Source organism: Myotis yumanensis, unplaced genomic scaffold (assembly GCF_028538775.1).
Source record: "Myotis yumanensis isolate MYYU_CA2020_CCGP unplaced genomic scaffold, mMyoYum1.0.hap1 SCAF_18, whole genome shotgun sequence".
NCBI classification, from domain to species: domain Eukaryota; kingdom Metazoa; phylum Chordata; class Mammalia; order Chiroptera; family Vespertilionidae; genus Myotis; species Myotis yumanensis.
In genome coordinates this window covers 23,958,132-23,977,142 of record NW_027223769.1, presented here as the reverse complement: position 1 = coordinate 23,977,142, position 19,011 = coordinate 23,958,132, and the positions used below count along the sequence as shown (strand labels likewise).

The 19,011-nt window shown below is 40.1% G+C and overlaps 1 protein-coding gene across 4 annotated transcripts in view; it reads left to right on the top strand.

The window, feature by feature from the left end:
* Positions 1 to 881: 881 nt before the first annotated feature.
* HYDIN (HYDIN axonemal central pair apparatus protein) overlaps positions 882 to 19,011 on the top strand; it is a 298,798-nt gene continuing 280,668 nt past the window's right edge. For all 4 annotated transcript variants that reach the window (XM_070397848.1, XM_070397849.1, XM_070397847.1 and 1 more), the window contains exon 1: positions 882 to 957. The gene's annotated coding sequence lies outside the window, so the exon portion shown is untranslated. The remainder of the gene's footprint in view (positions 958 to 19,011) is intronic.

The following is a 19,011-nucleotide window of genomic DNA, read 5'->3' as shown; positions in this document are numbered from 1 at the left end:
GGCTGTTTATTTTCTCTAACATCCCAAACTCACTTCTTTTAATTTTCTCTTCCCTTGCTTGTGCTGCTGTCTTTTTTTTCTTCTATAGCTGGTGTCTTCTCATGCCACAGCCCAATGCTGCCTCCTCAAGGTGACCTTCCCTGACCACCCTATCTACAAGGCTCATCCGCCACATCACCCCATTTTGTTTGTTATCACAATCTGAAATGATCTTGTTTAATCATTGGCTGTCTCCCACACCACAGGGAAAGCTCTAAGAAATTAGGGTCTCTGTCTTGACAATTGCTCTCTTCCTGGGCCTAGAAAAGTGTCTCTATAACAAATGCAAGACCCATAATTATGATCAATAAATATTTATTGAATGAATGAATGAATGAATGAGTTAACGTTTTGGGGAGGCAGACTTTGAATGAGGCCACGATCTAAATGAAGTCAGGGAAGACTGTACTATTTTTTTTAAACTGTGTTCTCTGAGAAGGAAAATGGGGTTAATGCATATATAAGTTGTTATCTTAGACTTTCTTGGGCTTCTGGTTCTGGCTCTTTGGAGAATCTACAGTAATGGCCCATCCTACTGGGTAAATGGACGAACTTTTGCATATAACAAAGGGGAGGGGGATCATGGACTTTCTGAAGGAGGTAAAAGGACCCCAAGTTAAAAATTCCTGTAGAAATGAGAAGCCTCACAGCAACACCTTGTGCATGAAACACCTTTAAAGGTGTCTTTGGGGAGGGACGGTGTACAAAGAATTCCTGAAAACCAAATTCTTTCCCACTAGCAGCTCTGCCTGGCTGTTGCTATGGACGCTTGCCTTCTCCAATCATCGAGCGGCTTGCTGGGCTGTGCGGAGCCGTGGTTGCTGTGGCAACGGATGGCAACAGCTCCGGGACCTCCACGTTGTGGGAAGAGAGCTGACGGCTTGGAGCCGGGTGGGGAGCCCCTCGATTGCAGTATCTGTGAGTTGGACGCGGGATCTCAGAGGGGAACGGGCACGGAATCGACAGGGGTGGGGGTGCACCTCCGTCCCACGGAGGTTCTTGCAATGATTATGGGGTCACAGTGTGAGGAGCACGGGGACTGGCCCGGGATCCCCTCCTCGTGTTCCCGCCCTTCGCCCTTCGTCCCAGGGGCTCTCCAAGTTTTCCAGACCCCACTCCTTCCCAGTCTCCCCTGGGTCTCACCCCCGTTAAAATAGCAGAACCTCCAATTTCTGTTTTTGGGATTCCCCAGCCAGACAGGTAGCTAGCGCCAGGGGTTGGCCTGAAGGATAGTAGTCATGGGTGTCCTCTTTGCGTCTAACTTCTGGCTATGAGGCCTTGGGCAGGGTAAATCATTTTCTGTATTTCAGAAATACTATTTCCTCACCAGGAAAATGGGGTGCCACACCCCTTCTTCCCCTCCTCCCTCTCCTCTCACTTCTCAGGATGAGTGTGGGGATCAAGTGCAAAACCAGATGTACTTCTCCTATATGGTCTCATTTCACAGCCACAAAGGTCCTATGAAGTGACTATAATGATTGATCCGCCTTTACAGTTGAGTAACCTGGACACAGGAAGTGCCCCATGATCAGGGCTAGTGAATGGCTGTCCTTATGATTCTTCACCACCACCAATGCTGGCTACTCATGTCCGGTCTCTGTGTGCGCACCTGTTTACCTGCCCCCTGCCTCTACTGGGTCTTGTCCTTTTCATTTCAGAATGCTCCAACCCGTATTTATCTCACCACATGATTCATTCCCACTCTCCTTTTCTTGACTCCTTCAAGTAGTTGAGGCCCTACTTCATGTCTAGTACTAACCTAGGTGTTTTGCAGAAAAAACAATATTGTTAAGACAGGATCTGTGACCTTGATGAGCTTATACGGTGGAGTCACATTTTTCTGGGTGAGGTTCAGAAGTCAGTGGTAAGGTCAAAGTTGAACACAGTATAAAATATCTCAGGGAATATCCCTTAAATAACCCAAGAACAACCCAATTCAGAAACCGAGCCATTGAAAAGCTTTAATTCTGGGAATATTTAAACACATTTCATAAAATTATAATTTATAGACATTTCTTGTTTGTCATAAGTTAATCCTATATAATAAAAGGCTAATATGCAAAGTGTCCCCTCAACTTGGAATTCAAATGGGAGTTCAACCAGGAGTTCGACCAGGGGGTGGGGCCTGCCAGCCAACCACCCATGGCCCCTCCTCCTGGCCGGCCCTGCCCCGATCTCCCCCCCCCAATCAGGGGTGGGGCAGCCTGCCAACTGCCCGCAGCTCCTCCCCACAGCCGGCTCAGCCGGATTGGTCCCGATTGGGGTGGGCCAGCCGGAACCCACCTGTGCATGAATTCATGCACCGGGCCTCTAGTAGAAGGATAAATTTCTGAGTTCTGTTATGTCTTTATTCTTCTAAATTTTGCTGTGGCCCCCATTTCATAGTTCAGTTTCTTCTTTGAGAATGTTGAGGAGGCTATCACCATTTGAGTGGCTACTTGGACGTCACTCCTTGCTTGGTGGGCTGGTAAATCCTTGAGGTTGTTCTGTGGTCTCTCCAGTCTGCACTATACAGTCTGTTCTAGCATTGATGAAAATGACTAGCATTTTCAGGACTACCATCTCATCTCATTCTACAGCCCACTGATTGGAACAGCAAAGACAATCACCCCACTATTTTAAAGGTTATTTTTTTTGGTCTTTTGATTTAGCTAGGTATGAATATAGTTGAAATCCATAGTCCCAAATGATGTAACTCTTTTGGGGTCTTATTATAGAGATTGCACTTGTCCTGCATACGCATCAACACTTGGTATTATCAGTCTTTTAAGACTTTGTCCTTTTGATGGGAAAGTAATGCTTATCACTTGTTACAGTTTTCATTCTCCAGATTACTAGTGAGGTCCTTGGATCATTGATTATAATGATTCTTTTTTTTTTAATATATATTTTATTGATTTTTTACAGAGAGGAAGGGAGAGAGATAGAGAGTCAGAAACATCGATGAGAGAGAAACATCGATCAGCCGCCTCCTGCACATCCCCCACTGGGGATGTGCCCGCAACACAGGTACATGCCCTTGACTGGAATCGAACCTGGGACCTTTCAGTCCGCAGGCCGACGCTCTATCCACTGAGCCAACCCGGCTTGGCAGATTATAATGATTCTTGACTATTGATAATTGATCTGTGGATTGTGTGTCTTTATCTCTGTCCAATTTAAATGTGACTGTTCTTTTTGTGTTGATTTGTAGGTGTACTGTACACACCCTGGATATTGATGGTTTTATGCTATGTTGAAATATAACTAAAATTAATATTTTCTCCTGTTATGTTCTTAGCTGTTTTTTTAAAGTCAGGTTTATATAATGTACCTGTAAATTATATATAATTTACATATTATAAAATTCACCTATTTTAAGTGTACTGTTCCAGGAGTTTTGAAGAATGTAGTCATGCTACCACATAAATGTATACAGAATGATTGCAGTAGCTCAGAAAGTTCCCTGGTGCCAGTTGGAGTCAATCCCCTTCCCCCACATCCAGTCCCTGGCAACCAATGATCTGGTTTCTCTGTGTTTCCAGAATGTCATATAAATGGAATCATAAACCACATAGCACTTTTTGTCTGGCTTGTTTTAGTTAACACATTGCTTTGAGATGTATCCATGTTGTTGCATGTAACAGTATTTCATTCCTTATTACCGCTGAGTACTATTCAGTTGAATGGATGGAGCACCAGTTGATGGACATTTGGGCTGCTTCTCGTATTTGGTGATTATGGATAAATAAGTTTGCTATCACCATTCACAAACAGGTTTTTGTACAACATAGTTTTTTTTTTTATAAATACTTGGGCACTGTGGGATTGCTAGGTTCTATGGTAAGTGTATGTTTAATTTTATAAGAAACTGCCAAAGTTTTCTCAAGTGACTACTATTTTGGATTTCCACCAGCATAGAATGAGAGTTTCACTTGTTCCACAACTGTACCAGCAGGCGGCAGTTTTCTTAATTTTAGTTATTCTCATATAGACTTATTCTTATTTCATTGTGCTTTTAACTTGCATTTCTCTGATGACTAATGATATTGAACAACATGTGCTTTTTGTGTTATTCTAGCTCTTCTTTGGTGAAGTTATCTGTCCATATCTTTTACCCATGTCTTATTCAGGTTTGTTTTTTTTTATTGAGTTGTCTTTTAAAGTAAAAAAATTTTTAAATTTTGGTGAAGTCTAATTTGTCAATTTTTAATTTTATGGTTTGTGCTATCTAAAACTCTTTGCCTAGCTTAGATTTTCTTCTTGAAATGTTATAGATTTGGGTTTTACATTTCTTTTCACATATTATGTATGAGAACTATTCTGAGGAAGACACAGCAATACCTCCGCCTTGTGTATATGAACGATCTGTGAAATCACAAAGTAGAGGGGAATTACTCTCTGTTCTTAATTAGTGGCATAGTTTCACAAGCTTCAAAATAGCGTTGAGAATGTGCTTCTCCATGTTAGCAGCGAAAACATTTAGAACATGAAAATTTTCATCAAGTTTGAAAGAAGCCCACAAAGCCTGTGACTGTTGAAACCATGTTTTAACTGGTACACTTGGGCATCTGTGCAAAGTAGAGATTCTTGACTTAACGGTGTGCGGACCTTTAGATTTTGTGTTTATGTTCATCTTTTGGGGGACAGTTCAGAGCTTTTATCTGATTCCCAATGGGACTTGGACCTCAAAAGTTAAAGACCATTTGGTTCAGGACGAGCACATTTCAGAACGCAGAGGACCGGATTATACTCGGTCATCAAAGGTGAAGAAGCAGCCTGGTGGTGTGGCTCAGTGGTTGAGGTCACAGTTTGATTCCCAGTCAGAGCACATGCCTGGGTTGCGGGCTCGATCTCCAGAGTAGAGAGCTTGCAGGAGGCAGCCGATCAATGATCCTCATTGATGTTTCTCTCTCTCTCTCCCTTTCTCAAATCAATAAAAAATAATATATATACATATATATTTTTTAAAAATAAAGAAGCAACTGTTTCCTGAGGGCAGTCTCTTCCTCTCAACTGATTTCTTCCAAGATCTACCTCTTCATTAATACCACAGAGGCACTTAGCAAGTGGCTGTTCTTCGTATAAAATGTCTTGCAAGGGGGATAAGGGCTTGAAATCAAGCAAAAAAAAAACCCAAAAAAACACAACTGCAAGAAGGATTGAGGTTGAGCAGAGAATAAGTGAGGAATTGACATATCACAAAATACCTCTATTGAAACTTAATTTGAAAAACTGTGCAGTCAGTCTTTTCATTTCTTTGAGGATTTAAAGTGCTTTATTCTCTGATATTTTTAGGGTCATATTTATCCCTTGTGGTGATAGGGAAGAAGAGTGGGCTTTTAAAAAGTGTTCTGTGCTTGATTGAAAGGCTTGTTGGAGTATATGATATTGTTAAAGTGTTCTTCATCTTGAAATGAATACCAAAAAGTCAAACATGGTTGACTTTGAAGAAAAATTAGTCTGAAATGATTTAAATAAAAAAAAAATCACACACACAAGAAATCTCTTGTAATTTCACTGGCAGGTCATAAATCTGTTGCATTAAAAAAAAATCTCCATGCTTTAAGAGGCTGTCTCAAATGTCCTGAATCTGACTGCATCTGTGTATGTTTTTATTTCTTTAAACGACTGTTGTAAGCCCACGTGAGATTAACTTGGCCTAATTCTATGTTCTGTGCAACTATGTTGTTGATGCTTGTTTTTATTATAAACAATCCACCCAAGTTTGCAGCAGTGGCTTTGAAAAATCCCTAATTAAAATAAATTTCAAGGTTAAGCTATTTTTATTCATGCCTAAAAACAATTACCAGTACTTGCGGCTTTAAAAATAATAACAGTGTGGTAAGCATATTTCAGAACCAGGAAGGCAGAAATTTGTGTTTATGAGAGCCAAAAAATTAGTCTGGCAATACTTTGTGACGCCTCTGGTAATTAATTATAGGTGATGTATATTATATAAAATCTCAAAAGTTTAGCAGGAAGAGCGGAAAAAAGGGCCCTTACGTATTTCATTTCTGATATAATCCCTGTCACTCTCAGAGGGAATTAAAGTTTAATAAAAAGGAATAACAGAGGGATACAATCTAAAAAAAATAGTAATTAATAACTTTAGTCCTACCAGAGTGAGATTCTGTAATAAATGGTAGGCTGTCAGTTGCTAACTCATGAAATATTGCAGAGAAGGAAAAGGCAACATACTCTTTCACAAGATGGCTCTTTATATTAAAACTGTTTGTGGTAGGGCAGTTTTGTCCTTGTTAATCATCTGTGTTTTTACATCGATGTTTGTAATTACAATTAAACAGATGGCTCCTAAAAAGATAGTGTGTTCTCAGCAATTAAAACCGTGGCAAGCAGCTTCTCCTCTTCCCCAACATGCAATTAAACTGAATAGACTCACAGACCCTGTGGGTTCTTCAGAAGAAAGGTTCTGTGCAGATTCAAGTAGATTAGTATTCTGTTCCCCATCCCTGTCATCCTGACCGCTGCACGCTGAGAGCTGTGCAGCTGGCAGAGGACTTCCAAACAAGGTTTGTAGGAAGTAGCTACTCCTTTTCTCTCCCCTTTTTTTATTCTTAAGACAGCCAATGTTGACATGTTTGCTTGTGAAAAAAAGTTCTTTCATTTCAGAGTTTTGTTTAAAAGATATATTTTTATTGATTTCAGAGAGGTAGGAAGAGAGAAAGAGAGAGAGAAAGAGAGAGAGAGAGAGCGAGAGAGAGAGAGAGACATATCAATGAGAGAGAATCATTGATTGGCTGCTTCCTGCATGTCCCCTCCTCGGGATTGAGCCCACAACCCAGGCATGTGCCCTGACCGTGACCTTCTGGTTCTTAGGTCGATGCTCAACCATTCAGCCAGACGCTCAACCATTGATCCATGCCGGCTAGGCCATTTCAGAGTTTTTATCTGAAAAATAATAGAATTTACTTTGGGCTCTCAAATTCTCACCTTATTTACAATTCCTGTTACAACAAATTAAGTTCAGGGGATTTTCAACAAGGATTCAGCACCCCATGGGATATGTCAACAGCTGATATATGGTTCTGTGGCCAGTGGTGTCTCCCTTGAACCAGACCCCAGCAGTGTGAATGGGTCTCCTCCCCCAGAACAGAGATGTGGAGTTGGAGCCTGTGGTGGTCTGTTCACAGATGAAACTTTGGAAAATAAGGGGTTTTGTTTGCATGAGCATAAATAGGCCCAAGTACACTTTCAATGATTTTTAGGTACAGGCTTTTATGCCCACAAGTAAGCAGTTATTTGCTGGTGTAATTAACCATCTGCACCTTATTATGAGGGTGCAGCTGGCTAATTATGCCCAGTGCCATAGGGCAGGTTAAACTCCTCATCTGCATAAGAAGTAGATTTGCAGCAAAGGACATTGACCTTTATAAATGAGTCCCTAAATATAATCAGTGTGAGGTCACTACTTAGAGATTCCTGTTTTGTTCAGAAGCGAAATTTATATATGGGTAATGGTATTTCTATTTGTAATTAATACAGAACCATAGGGCAGACTTAAATTACTATGAGTCAGGGGCAAATGAGATCCCTGCTGAGTTCAAATTATTTGGGTTCCTCGATTTGGAAAAGTGGCACATCAATATGGATGTACATGGATTCATGAACTTGTATGAACAACAACTTGGAGCATCACGGAGAGTTCAAATGGAGTAAATTTGTGTATTAACCATTTCAAAACCATTTTAAGCATTATTAGTTGTACATTATTCTTATGACGTACTGTTTGAGAGAATAGCAGAATACAGACAGCGGAATCTTAAATTTCAGTGTAGGTTAAATTCACAGTCAGTGCCGACTAAGTGTGAAGGAGGTCTGCTAGGGTGAGTTTTCCACTATTTGTCTAAAATTGTCTTTAATTTGCCTTTACTCTTGAAATATATTTTTGCTGGTTATAGAATTAAAGGATGGCAGTTGTTATCTCCCAGCACATTTGACTGCATGATACTATCTTCTGGCTTCCATTATATTAAGAAACCAGAGTCCTGGTGCACAGATTTGTGCACCAGTGGGGTCCCTCGGCCTGGCCTGTGGGGATCATGCTGAAAACAGCTCTCCGACATCCCCTGAGGCGTCCTGGATTGCGAAAAGGCGGTTCTCAGGTGATGCATCTGGGAATTGGGCTCCCTCCTCTCTGGTTGCAGGTGTGTCACCTGAGAACTGCAGCTGAGTGTCTGCCCCTTGGTGGTCAGTGTGCGTCATAGCTATCAGTCGGATGGTCGAATGGTCAGCTGGTCAGCTGGTCACTTAGGCTTTTATGTATATAGATCACCTCTCAATTTAACTATGGCTCCTTTTAAGATAATCTGCATTTTTATTGGCTCTTTTAGTGATTTCTTCTCTTTATTTTTGGTTTTCTTCACCTTCTCTAGGATGAATCTAGGAATGGATCCCCCCCACCCCATCTAGCAAGCTTAGGATTTGTTGGACTTGAATATATATGTGGTCTTTTTCAACACTTTAGTCAATTTCACAGCTATTATTTTTTTAGGTATTACCTCTGACTCATCTCTTTTTTCTCACTCAAGGCTCCAATGATGTCAGATCTCTGTCTCCATGTCTCTTACCTTCACTTGTGTGTTTTCTGTATTTTTTTTCACTTTATGTACTGACCTGCATAATTCTTCTCATTTATTTTCTAGTTTAGTCATATTCTCTTTGGCTGTTTAAAATATGCTTTCTACTTATCCAAGAAATTTCTGAATTTAGTTACTATGTCTTTCATTGCTTTATGTCCTATTTGGATCTTTTAAAAGTCCCCCTATACAGCATACCCCTACTATATTTTCTTTTTAAAAATTTTCAAACCTAAATAAAACGTAACAGTGTCTGAATACCCTTTACTTACAGTCATCTGTGCATTGCATTGTGGGCCCACCACCCAAAGTCAAAGCTCTGTCACTTTATATATAACTCCCTTTACCCTTTACCCCATCCCCCTATCCTCCCCCCGCCCCAAACACACACTCTGTTAACCACTGTACTGTTGTCTATATCTATGAGGTTTTGTGTTTTTTTTTCATTTGATCCATCCATGTTGTTGCAAATGGCAGTATTTAATGTCTTCATATGGCTGATTAGTATTCTATTGTATATATGTGCCACATCTTATTTATTCAGTCCTCTATAGAAAATTTTGATAATTTTTGTTTGTTTGTTTTTAGATTACTGTGCCCTCAAGATATCTTTAAGCTTGTCTGTTAGTACTGTAAACATGATAACATAGTTGTTTTATAGTCTATATCGAATAAGTCGCTATATGCAGCCTTTGAAGGTCTTTCTGCTATCCTTAGCTTCTGCTAATCTTGTTCATGGTGTCTTCTTTTCTTGTGTGTCTGGTATGCGGATGCCTTCCTCTGTAGGATATTTATATTTGCTTCTGCCAGGCAACTCAGGATCTGTTAGTCTGGGACTGCCATAGCTCATGGTTTGAAGTTCTCTAGACAATTTAAGTGGTATGAACCCGGGCTGCAAATCTGAGTCAGAAATGACCTCAACTTTACGGTATTTTCCCCTTCTTTTTCTTTATATGCTCTTTCTCTGCTTAGCCCCTTTTTTTTGGTCAAAAGGATTTGCTTAATAAACACGATCACTTTTAAATAATGTTTGCAGAGAACTCAAGTTGTTAATACTTACTGTGGATGAATGGGCATGGTGATACAGAGGCCAGTTTTAATTTTGGGTCCCAGCCTAAAGTGAAGCAGATCTCTCACTGTATTTCCCATTTTGAGCAAACTCTAATCATTGACTTCTATCTCATTGCCCAGCAAGGCCACCAAAACCAAAGGCCAAAGGGTGTTTGGATTAACGAATGCTTTAAGGGCAGAAGTGGCAGTGGATTCCTAGTGTCTTGCTTACTTCTCTGGTGTTTGATTTCCTCTAGTTATTGCTTATTATCTTGACAGCTCTTTAATACTTTTAAGGAGATTAAAAATTTTTTTAGTTGAAAAAATTTTTCACTAGAGCTTTTAGTTGTGTTTACATGAATGGTTGGTTCAACTGTTACCTGCCATTACTGGAAGTGAAAATGCTCTTTAATTTTAGGAGAAAATTTTATTGTTGTTCTTAGTAGAGATGCAGGGTGGAGACATACTTTTCATACTTTTAATAGGAATTGATCTGGCCAAGCCCTGTGTGAGCAATGCACTAAGAATTTCATAGTCAATATTTACCAGTGTGCTTCTCTGTCTCTGGATCTGTTTTTATTCATCGGTTTATGTTGTTCATTATAGTCCACAAATGAGTGAGATCATGTGATATTTATCTTTCTCTGACTGACTTATTTCACTTAGCATAATGCACTCCAGCTCCATCCATGCTATTGCAAATGGTAGGAATTCCTTCTTTTTTATTGTGGCGTAGTATTCCATTGCATAGATGTGCCAAAGTTTTTTAATCCACTCATCTACTGATGGGCACTTAGGCTGATTCCAAATGTTAGCCATTGTAAATTGTGCTGCTATGAACATAGGGGTGCACATATCCTTTCTGATTGGTGTTTCTGGTTTCTTGGGATATATTCCTAGAAGTGGAATCACTGGGTCATTGCTTTTATCTCCTTGCTTTCTTCTGCAGAAAGCCATCTCCATGTGAGGAAAAAGATGCTGTCAATAGCTTTAAACTCATTTCAGCCCAGCAAGCCCAAAGAAAAAAATCCAGCTATCATTCAAGGAAAGAACTCTGATTGGCATTATTAGGGTCATAAGACCAATCAGAGCATAGGAGAATAGGATACTATGATTGGTCAGATCTGCCTACCCCTTCCAGACAGGACAGTGGGTTCTTACAGGGAGAAGGAAAACTGGGAGGGGGGATTATACTGGGCAGACAAAAGAAGTCCTTTACAAGAGTAGCTTGTTAAAAAGGATTAAAAGCTGTTAAAGAGTATTCCTAATTGAGTATGCATTCTTGAATTCAAGTAAGATAGATAGATTTAAGAAAACTAAACCCCGCCCTAGCCAGTTTGGCTCAGTGGATAGAGTGTTGGCCTGTGGATTGAAGGGTCATGGGTGTTTTTTTTTAAATTAAATATTTATTGTTCAGATTATTATATCTGTTCCTCTTTTTTCCCCCCATAACTCCCCTCCTCCCAGTTCCCACTCCACCCTCCGCCCTCACTCCCCACCCACTGTCCTCATCCATACGTGCACGATTTTTGTCCAGTCTCTTCCCGCATCCCCCACACCCCTTTCCCCCCCAAGAATAGTCAGTCCATTCCCTTCCTATGTCCCTGATTCTATTATAATCACCAGTTCATTCTGTTCATCAGATTATTTATTCACTTGATTTTTAGATTCACTTGTTGATAGATGTATATTTGTTGTTCATAATTTGTATCTTTACCTTTTTAGGGTCATGGGTTTGATTCCGGTCAAAGGCATATGCCCGGGTTGCAGGCTCGATCCCCAGTAGGAGGTGTTCAGGAGGCAGCCTGTCAATGATTCTCTTTCATCATTGATGTTTCTATCTCTCTCTCCCTCTCTGAAATCAATAAAATATATTTTTAAAAAGAAAAGTAAACCCATTATAGATATACAAGAAGATACATTCTCATGTTAGAAAATTCCATAGATTAGAAGAATTGATACAACATACTGGAGAAAAGTTCAATTGAATTTGGGATTGCTGTGTTAGGGAAATATATTAAAACACCCCAAATTTTTCTTTGCTTCGATTTCTTCCACAAAGAAGTCACTAAGAAATGGTAGGATGCAACTTAAAAAAAAAAATATATATATATATATATATATTTTTTTTTCATTGATTTCAGAGAGGAAGGGAGAGGGAGAGAGTGATAGAAATATCAACGATGAGAGAGCATCATTGATCGGCTGCCTTCTGCATGCCCCCTATCAGGGACTGAACCCACAACCCGGACATATGCCCTTCAGTCCTCAGGAATCGAACCCAGGACCCTTCAGTCCTCAGGCTGACGCTGTATCCACTGAGCCAAACCAGCTACGACTAAATATTTTATTTTATTTTAATTTTTGTTAAACCAGCAGGAAGGGGCCATTTCATCTGTTGTTGATATAAAAATATGAATAAGCCCTCATTGGATGGTTGGATCGAAAATAAGAAATTTTAGTTAGCAATAAATGATAATTTTACTGTCTTTCATTGCAGCAAATTAATAAATGAATATTCATTTGCTTATTAATTTGCTGCAATGAAATAATATGAATTGCCTAACATTTATAAGGAGTTTATAAGATAGATTATTTTGAGTGGTGTTTGTGTGTGTGTGTGTGTGTGTGTGTGTGTTGAAGCAAATTCTCCAAATGAACATCCATCATGTGTAATAGCTGTAGAAGCCAAAGGCATTCTCGCTGTGTGTTACTGCAAGCCTTCTGGTCTTTAGACTTTAGCGGTGACAAAGTCAATGGTATATAAATGAGAAGTTATTATATTTTCGTAAGGCAAACACGGATTTAGAATAGCTCGCCTGCTACATTTAAATTAGCGTATTTGACAAAATGAACAAGACCATCAGAAACTGATTTTGCAAGTAATAGTCTGAATGGCTTTCAAGTTATTCATGCTATGGTAATACATTACAAATAATAGATGGACTGCAATTATTTATAAGGAATTGGCTTTGTCAAGAGACTGGCCACAGCATATAGCTCAGATGACACTTGTGTCATGGAACATTAATTAGCTCAGATAACTCAAAAGTTCTTGGCTTGATCTAAGGATTCAAATGATGTAACCAGAACACAGTCTCTTGGCACTGCTTTTCATTTTTGTGGCTTCATTCTTAGATAGCCTCTCCTCTCATGGGGCAAGAAGGCTGCCAGCAGCTTCAAGCTCATATCCTATTACTTAGCAACCTCAACAGGAAGAAAACAGGCCTAAGTTTTCAGCAATTCTAATAAAGTCATAATTAAGCCTCATCGGTTTGCCTTGGGTCATTTTCCCTGTCCTGAACCAATCACTGTTGCCAATGAGATGAGATATTGGGGCAAATCATTCCTGGTTTGGAGTAAGGAGTGGAGTGCTTTTCTAAGGAAAAATGATATTGATCCCAGAAGAAGGGTAAATGAATGCAGGGTAGTAAAAAACCAATAAATATCTGACAAATCTTTGAGAAGGAATTCATAATAAATGGTTCAGCTGCCCGTCCAATTATTCAGCAAATATTTATTGACCCTAAGCCAGGCACTGTGTTAGGCATATATACCAGTAATGAGCACAATGGTCAAGGTCTCTGACTTTATGGAGTTTGCTCTCTGGTGAACAAGGCAGACATAAATATCTAGTCACACAAACAATTTACTCAATATGTGCAAAGTACAATTGCTCTGAGAGCGTATAGCAAGGGGACTTTCGGGAGGTCAGGTTAGACCTTCTAGAGGCAGTGATGTTTCAACTGCGCCCTCTCGCAGTCCAGGACCCCTCGGGGGATGTCTGCCAAGGGGTTCTTAGCGCTGCCACGGAGGTGGGAGAGGCTCCCACCACCGCCGCTGCACTCACCAGCCATAAGCCCGGCTTCTGGCTGAGTGGCGCTCCCCCTGTGGGAGCGCACTGACCACCAGGGGGCAGCTCCTGCATTGAGCGTCTGCCCCCTGGTGGTCAGTGCATGTCATAGCCACCAGTCGTTCTGCCATTCGGTCAATTTGCATATTAGCCTTTTATTATATAGGGTAGCCTCAAATGGGAAACAACCCAAATACTAAACAATAGTGGAACGGATTAATAAATATTAGTATTTTCAAAGAGTCAACTATTATACTTAAAATGAAAATGAACAGACTACATGTAACAAAATAGATACACAGAGCAGAGCAAAACAAGCCAGATGCAAATGATTACATACTATGTGATTTAATTGATCTAAAAAAACAGGCAAAACTATAGTGTTTAGGGATGCATGCTTAGGTTATAAAAGAAAATCAAGGAAATGTTTTCTTTTTCTTTTTTTAAAATAAATATATTTTATTGATTTTTTGCAGAGAGGAAGGGAGAGGGATAGAGAGTTAGAAACATTGATGAGAGAGAAACATCGATCAGCTGCCTCCTGCACATCCCCCACTGGGGATGTGCCCGCAACCAAGGTACGTGCCCTTGACCGGAATCGAACCTGGGACCCTTCAGTCTGCAGGCCGACGCTCTATTCACTGAGCCAAATCAGCTAGGGCAAGGAAATGTTTTCTATAAAAATGAGGATAGTGGTTACCTTTAGTGGGGTGAGGGGCTTAGTGATTGAGAGGGGGGTGTGAGGGTCCTTCTGGGTGTGAGGGTCCTTCTGGGTTGCTGCCAATGTTGCTTCTTTCCCCTGGAGATCATTGCACAGATGTTCACTTTGTAATAATTCATTGAGCTGTACCTATTGGAGACACTTTTTTTGTATGCATGTAATATTTCACAATAAAATATTTTAAAAGACAATATCACTTTATTTTTTATTCATCTCATTGAACTAAAAACAAAATTTATCACTTGCTCAGTCAAATTGCAGCAACACTTTTCACTTAGCGATGTGACCAAACCTGAATGTGGTCAGACATGCAGTCAAAATCCAGGTAGATATCTGGGTGCTTATTCCCATAAGCTAATAGCCGTATCACTAAGTTTCATCTTCACTCCTCAAAAACAATACGATTTTATTTATAATTAACTAATACAGTGCTTTGCACATAGTATATACAGTTCTTCCTTATCCATGGTTTCACTTTTCACAGTTTCAGTGTCTGAAAATTAAGTGGAAAATTCCAGAATTAAACAATTTATAATTTTTAAAAAATAAGTTTTAAATGTGTACCGTTCTGAGATAAAATCTCCATGTCTCATCAGGACATGAATCATCCCTTTGTCCAGTGTCTCCACACTGTTTATGCTCCCTGCCCATTAGTCACTTGTGGCTGCCTGGGTTACCATATTGACTGTAGCAGTATCATCGTACTTGTGTTCAGGTAACCCTCATTTTACTTTAATAATGGCTCCAAAGTGCAAAAGTAATGATGCCGGTAATTTGGCTATGCCAAAGGGAAGTCGTAAAATGCTTCCTTTAAGTGAAAAAGGTACGTGTGTATGTATAAAACACACACAGTATGTGGAGGGTTTGGTACTATTTGCAGTTTCAGACTGGAGGTCTTAGAGTGCATCTCCCTCTGATAAGGGGGGACTAACTGTACTCTATTATTTATTAAATTGAAAGATAACACCCTGAATTCCCTTGTGAGAAAGTAATCTATTGTAGAATTATAACACTTGTAGATTCTTGGGATAAGTCCTGACAGTGATATGAATTGGGGCTCACAAGTAACAATACGTCCTTTCTGTGCCTATGGCTCCATCTGTTCCTGTCATTGGCATCTTCCCGTATGGCCCTGGAGTGGCCTGTCTTGACTTTTCTCCTGCCTGTGTCTTGTCTGGAAGCTTCTACAATTTGAACAAGCCTCCAGCATCTGACATTTCCCTGTGGAGAAGCAGTTCTTTTTGTAATTTGAGGCCCAGGAAAGATCAGTTTTCACTGTACATCTTGTGATATTGTGATTTATAATAAGAAATATGAATCTGGTCTTCATAAGCCTTCTGGCACAGAGCTCATAAAACCCTTGCAATTTCCTCATTATTGAGAGTGATAAAGGTGTTTTTTTTCTTTTTAAAATTTTTTATTGTTTAAAGTATTACATATGAATCCTTTTTTCCCCCATTGACCGTTCCCCACTAGTCCCCCCACCCCCCCCGCCCTGCACATGCCCTCATTCCCCGCCCTCCCCCCCATTGACTGTGTCCATGGGTTATGGTTATGCTTATATGCATGCATCCAAAGTCCTTTGGTTGATATCCCCTCCCTTTTTCCTCCACCCTACTTCTTCCTTTTCCCTTGAGGTTGGATGGTCTGTTCAATGCTTCTGTGTCTCTGGATCTATTTTAGTTCATTAGTTTATGTTGTTCATTATATTCCATAAATGAGTGAGATCATGTGATATTTATCTTTCTCCGACTGGCTTATTTCGCTTAGCATAATGCTCTCCAGTTCCATCCATGTTGTTGCAAATGGTAAGAGTTCCTTCTTTTTTACAGCAGCATAGTATTCCATTGTGTAGATGTACCACAGTTTTTTAATCCACTCATCTGCTCATGGGCAGACACTTAGGCTGTTTCCAAATCTTATTGATTGTAAATTGTGCTGCTGTGAACATAATGGAGGCTTTGTTTCATAGGCATGGATGATTCAGTCACAGGCCACTAACAACTGATTCAACCTCCAGCCCCTATACTCTCTTGTGGAATAAAGGTGTTTTTGTCACGTTAATGAGGTGACTTTTGAAACTCACCTACGGGTGGGGTCTGGTTGCAGGAGAATCAACCCTGTGATTAGAGGGTTGGAACTTTCAGTCCAGGGATTGTAGAGAGGCTGGGGGTTGAATCAGTTGCTAATGGCCTGTGACTTAATCATCCATGCCTATGAAACAAAGCCTCCATAAAAACCTCAAAGGAGTTGACCAGCAGGATGAGATCTGGGGAGAGAGTGGACCCCCTGGAGAGGGAATGGAAACTCCCAGCCCCTTCCTACATACCCTACCCTATGCGTCTCTTCTGTCTGTCTGTTCCCAAGTTATATCCTTTTATAATAAACGGTAATCCAGCAAGTAGAATGTTTCTCTGAGGTCTGGGAGCCACTCTACTAATTGAACCTGGGGCGGTGGTCTTGGGAACCTCTGCTTTATAGCCATTGGCTAGAAGTACAGGTGACAACCTGGGCTTTCAGCTGGCATTTGAAGTGGGGGGGGGGGTGGCGGCGCGGTTTTGGGGCAATCTCGTAGGACTGGATTCTTAACTTGTGGCATCTGAGTTGAATTGTAGGACACCAGCTGATGTCCTGAGAATTGCTTGTTGGTGTGGGGACGCCCCCCCCCCCCCCCACCTCCCCACATTGGACTTGGTGGCCAGAACAAAATTCATCTTCATTTTTCTTTTCTTCAACATGAGTCAAATAAGAGGATCCTTTCTGAAATTTGTCTCTTTTATGTGCCTCAGATGTAATAAGTCACACGTCCTGCAGAAACAGATTGTTTTCAGGAAGCATTTCAAGGGGAAGAGAGCAGAGGCCGCTGTGAAACCTGGGAAATCTGAAGTAATCCAATTGAAAAGAGATCAAATTAATAGGAAACGAAGGAGCATGGCAGCTTTAGAAACAGGAGAAAATCAGAAGAGGAAGCAGGATGAAGAAGTAAAAATTAATCTTTTCCTGCCGAGTGCCCAGAGAACCCCTCACTGACAACAAAAGTCGTGTTGCATTTACTTGAGCATCTTCCCTATTATTTTCTGTGATATTTACCTGCTAACGTGGTATTTTGGGAGAAAGAAATATCAACATCCCAGAGTATAACTGCCCCTGCCCTCACTTGTGCCTCAACTTGGCACAAGTTGACGACACATCAAGTTTCATACCTTTACTTCCAGAGAGCAGGCTGTCATTGAATAGAATTTTTGTCTTTTCAGTTTTTTTTTTTAAACCAAATTTTATGCTAATAATAACACTAAGAACAGGTACTATGAAGTACTTTACAAACGTTATTTCACTTAATCTTCATAATAAATGAATGTGGTGAATGTGGTAGCTGGCTTTCGCGCTGACTCCCAATTGTCCTCACTTCCTGGTAGTCACATCCTTATGTGGCCTCTCCCACATGGACTAGGGCTGATCTATGTGACCAGCAGATGTTGCCTAAGTGAGGCGTGTGACTTCTGTGGTTACAAAGGACACTGTGGCTTCTCCCACCGTTTCTTGGACTGCTTGCCCTGGAGGTGTAGCTAGTCATTATGCCACGAGGGCACTCGAGCAGCCCCGAGGAGAGGATCCAAGGTCTCCTACCAACAGCCAGGACTAACCTGTAGGTCGAGTGAGCCCTATCAGAGGTGGATTTTCCTGCTCTAATCAAGCCTTAAAGTGGCTTTAACCCTTGCTGCCATCTTTGACTGCAACCTCATAAGAGACCCCAACCCAAATCACCTAGCCCAGACTCTTTCAATGTCTTGAATCATAGAAACTGTAAGAAATGAGAAATTTTATTTATTTATTAAAAAAATATTTTTTTTAACTACAAAGTTGTGGGGCAATTTGTTACTCCATTATAGGAGGAGGAAACTGAAGCTTGGGAAGAGTAAACCTCATGTTACAACTTTGGAATAGATTGAAAATATAATATTTAAATTCTAATCTTCTCCTTGTGTCCTCAACTTCATTTTAATCTTCGCTCTATAATCAAACACAGGAAATGTTCATTGCCAGTCCAATCACCTTTTGGTTGGATGAAGCCTACTTTCTAGTAGATTCCTCAAGAAGGGAACAACTTCACATGAGTTTTAGCATGTTCAAAATTCCTTTTCTGTCGTCTTAATAATTGAAGAAGAGCTTTGATGCATATAAAATTCTTGGCTTACATATGTTAAAGTTTTGGGAAAATGTTGCTCCTCTGTTTTGCCATGTCGCAGGTTGCTTTCTCAAAGTTCAATGAATCTCATTCTCTTGTCCTTGTAAGTTATTTTAGTTTTTGTTGTTGTTGTTGTTTTGTTGGGTTTTTTTTGCATGGAGTCTATCAGAAGTTTAAAAAATTTTTTAAAGTCTGATAGTTTTGCTAAGATATGACTCAGAGTTTATCATTCTGGGTCAGTTTTCTTGGTTACCTAATGGTCCCTTATGATCTTGGATTATAGTTTTAAATATTAGTTCCATTTCAGTACTTTATTTTTCTTCTTCATGGGCTCCAGCATGTTAGACCTTCTTTGTCTTCTATTTCAATCATTTGTTCTTTATAATCTTTTTTCCTTTTTTAAAATTTTATATTTATTTTCTTGGTGTTTTACTGCTTTACTTCAATGTACCTTATTACTTTTCATTCAAATTTGTTTTCCTGTATGCACCTTTTCCCCTTCCATTTTGGTCTGGTAATGCCTTACTGTCTTGTGAACTTTTTAATGATTTTAAGGTTTTTTATTTGATGTTGTATCAAGCAT